This window comes from Drosophila subpulchrella, unplaced genomic scaffold, assembly GCF_014743375.2.
Source record: "Drosophila subpulchrella strain 33 F10 #4 breed RU33 unplaced genomic scaffold, RU_Dsub_v1.1 Primary Assembly Seq24, whole genome shotgun sequence".
In the NCBI taxonomy this organism is placed as follows: Eukaryota; Metazoa; Arthropoda; class Insecta; order Diptera; family Drosophilidae; genus Drosophila; species Drosophila subpulchrella.
Genome location: NW_023665550.1, coordinates 1,363,818 through 1,367,490, shown reverse-complemented (window position 1 = coordinate 1,367,490; position 3,673 = coordinate 1,363,818). Strand labels below are relative to the sequence as shown.

Below are 3,673 nucleotides of genomic sequence, written 5' to 3'. Positions count from 1 at the left end.
ACTAAATTGACATATACAAGTTATTAAACTTAAGGACTTATTTGTACATATTTTCTTATTTTCTTCCCCATTACTTTGACCTCTATTGTAAAGTAACGGCACACGACAGAATTTGTCCGTCCTTTTTGCACACATGCATATGTATGTATGTATACACGAAATATTTTGACACTCCGCTTTGTAGCGAATACCTTGATCACTTCGAAGCAAGCGGTTCTCCTGATCGGATGTAAAAGTGATTAATAGAGTTTGAGTTTTTAGGGAGAGAGTTTGAGAGTTTTAGAGACAAGTGTTCATTTAGGTGAAGTAAAAAAGTGAAAAGTACAGCAAAAAGGTGAGTCAAAAAAAAAAAATAATTACTTAATATTAAGGCATGTTCATGTCCACGTTTTTTTTTGTCGCATTTTTCCATTATGAGTTTCTTCTTTGTTGTGCGCGTTATTATTTCGTGATAATTTAGATAATACATTTGAAGAAATTAAAGCTTAAAAGAGCATTACATTTAAAACAAAAAAAGAAATACGGTTGTGTAATAAACGTGAAGTGGATAAAAAATACGCGAAAGAAATGAAGAATATGGAAGGAAATTAAGTGAAAACCCGCGCAAACTAAATAAAAGGAGTAGAATGCACGAGAAGGAAAACACTAAAAAGGCGCTAAAAAGACGCTTTGCTGCCGTTGCATTCTGCTCTGTGGCGTCGCAGTCGTTTCACCTACATCTTTATTATATTTTTTTGTTCTTTCATGTGATTTTTCTCTTTGAGTTAATTTACTGATCCAACATTCTTTTAAGAGCGAATTCGGTTTATATTCGGAATTCGCAAAAAATAATTTTTCGCATTTTCGATTTTGTTAAAAGTTTTTTTTACGAATACTTCGGAAAGTGGTAAACACGTGTTTCAGTAATTGGCCGATGTTACACTTATCTAATTTTTAATTTTTTAAAAATAAAAACCAATTATATTAACAAAATATTTTGGTCTTATTTAAATCCCTATATATAAAACAATCTACTCGAAACTTAATATAAAACTACTTAACTTTTTCTTTATAGATACAAATTGATTTCAACATATTGTACCCTGAGAAAGAAGCAAGGAAAAGGTTTTTTGGTTTTATGAAGAGCAAATACAAAACAAAGAGTGTCATAAACTATTAAAGACAGCTCAAAAAACTGTATTAATCGGTAATATATAATTTTTTATAAATTTAAACTAAACTTTTTGCAGGTTAAATTTAATCTTCTTATAATAAGCTTGACCTTTTCTAAATTATGCCATTACCAAAAATCTAATAACATATTCTTATTCACAGATTCCAAGGACTACATTTACTCTATATTGTCTGTACTGTCGGCCGTCATTAAGGGAACCAACAAGCGAAAGAATTTCTCACTACTGGACTCGGAAAGTTTTGAACGCACATGCAGGCGTACGAATGTTGCAAACTTTACTAGCTGCCCTATGCATATGTATTATATAAATTCTAAGAGTTACGTTAAGTACAAATGTATTTAAAACAAAAATAATGATAACGTGTTAGCATGGTAAAAAAAAAAATGTATGCAGAACAATTGTTTGGATGATATGTTTAAGTTTATTTTCAATAAAAGCACATTGCATACTTATTTGTGGCTTTTTTACATATAAATCACCATAATAGTATGGCTTAAATACTATATTTAAATAAAAAATAAAGTACAGTTCTTTTAACGGGGATTATATTTAATTTAAAGTAAAGTAAAGTAAATAAAATATTAAAGTTCATCCCAGTCTGTTTTAAATATGAGAATTATTTAATCCAAATAAAAATATGCTTAGTTTTAAGGCGGGCTATTATTATTTTAACTATAAAAACCATTCACATGAAATATTCTATTTACTAGAACTAAATATGAAAATACTTAAAAGAAATATAAAAATATAATACTTTTTACTATGGAACATATTTAATTTAATTATTTTGTACTATTATAACATATTTGATCGAAATTAAAAAATCGTTGGATTTACTACGATATTATTCAAAAAATAATTAACTATTTAACGTTTTCGTTTTTACGATTTTCATGTTAGGTTCTAAACCGCTGGGAAAAATAGTTGAAACGTTGGCGGAATAGTGACATTTACGATGTTTTTTCTACCAGAGCACAGTGGGCCAGAAAGTTTATTTTTTGGCCAAAAATCTGTAATTTCTTTCCTGGGATAGTTAGAAGGATGCAGTTTTTTGCATTTATCTCTTAAAAGATTGAACTTTTCAACGAACTAAAAGTAAAATTTATTGGAATTTTATATGGTATAGATAATCCAAACCAAAATCGGAAAATTATACATACTTTTCGGTTTTTTATTTTTTAAAAAATAACTAGAAGACGCACTCAATCCATTTTCATACACGATTAAGTATGAGAGAAAACAAATTAAAAAAAATTAACACCACTATAAAATATAATGTCGTTTGTGATTTATGAACCGTTAAAAAATTGCTACTTTCGGAGGCTCCCACTTAAACGTCTATTTAATAATCGACCTAACAAAATTTTCTATTTTTTTCTTCTTGTTATCTGTTTAGATTCTTATAATCAAATTATTAGAAAAAAATTGTTTGTAAAATTTTGTTTTTTAATTTGTTTAATGTTAATTTGACATTTTCTGAAGTCATCACAAAAGTATGCTTCATTTATTTATTAATTTGAGATTCTAGTAAAGTTTAAAAAACTAATACTAACATAGGGGGTAGTGCTAGCTACGAGGCCTTCGACTACGTATTTATGTAAGCTACATTTATATTTTTATACCCGTTACTCGTAGAGTAAAAGGGTATACTAGATTCGTCGGAAAGTGTGTAACAGGCAGAAGGAAGCGTTTCCGACCCCATAAAGTATATTTATTCTTGATCAGGATCACTAGCCGAGTCGATCTAGCCATGTCCGTCTGTCCGTCTGTCCGTCTGTCCGTATGAACGCTGAGATCTTGGAAACTATAAGAGCTACAATACTGGGATTAGGCATGCAGATTCCTGAGATTCCTGCGCAGCGCAAGTTTGTTTCAAAAGAGTGCCACGCCCACTCTAACGCCCACAAACCGCCCAAAACTGTGGCTCCTACAGTTTTGATGCTAGAACAAAAATTTTAACTGGAATGTATTGTTCTCATCAATACCTACCGACTGACCTAAAAAAAAGTTTGCCACGCCAACTTTAACGCCCACAAACTTCAAAAAATCGTAAATATGAACGCGGATATCTCGGAAAATATCAAAGATAGAGAAACGAGATTTCAGATTTAGATTCCGTAGGCTTGAGCGCAGCGCAAGCTTATTACGCGAATATGCCACGCCCACTCCAACGCCCACAAACCGCCCAAGTCTGTGGCGCCCACAATTTTCATGGTAGATAAAAAATTTAAACTGAAATGTATTAATCTCGTCAATACCTATCGATTGATTTAAAAAAAAGTTTGCCACGCCCACTCTAACGCCCACAAACCGCCCAAGCCTGTGGCGCCCACAATTTTCGTGCTAGATAAAAAATTTTAACTTAAATGTATTGGTCTCGTCAATACCTATCGATTGATTTAAAAAAAACTTTGCCACGCCCACTCTAATGCCCACAACGCTTAAATCTGTCTACCGCCGGTAGGTGGCGCATTTGCTGCTTGCATATCTCCATTTTC

At 31.6% G+C, this 3,673-nt stretch overlaps 1 long non-coding RNA gene across 1 annotated transcript; it reads left to right on the top strand.

The window, feature by feature from the left end:
• Window positions 1-207: 207 nt before the first annotated feature.
• LOC119559439 lies at window positions 208-1,593 on the top strand. The gene is made up of 3 exons (XR_005220774.1): window positions 208-334; window positions 1,055-1,186; window positions 1,315-1,593. It is a non-coding gene; the product is annotated as an uncharacterized LOC119559439 (long non-coding RNA).
• The last annotated feature ends 2,080 nt before the right edge of the window (window positions 1,594-3,673 follow it).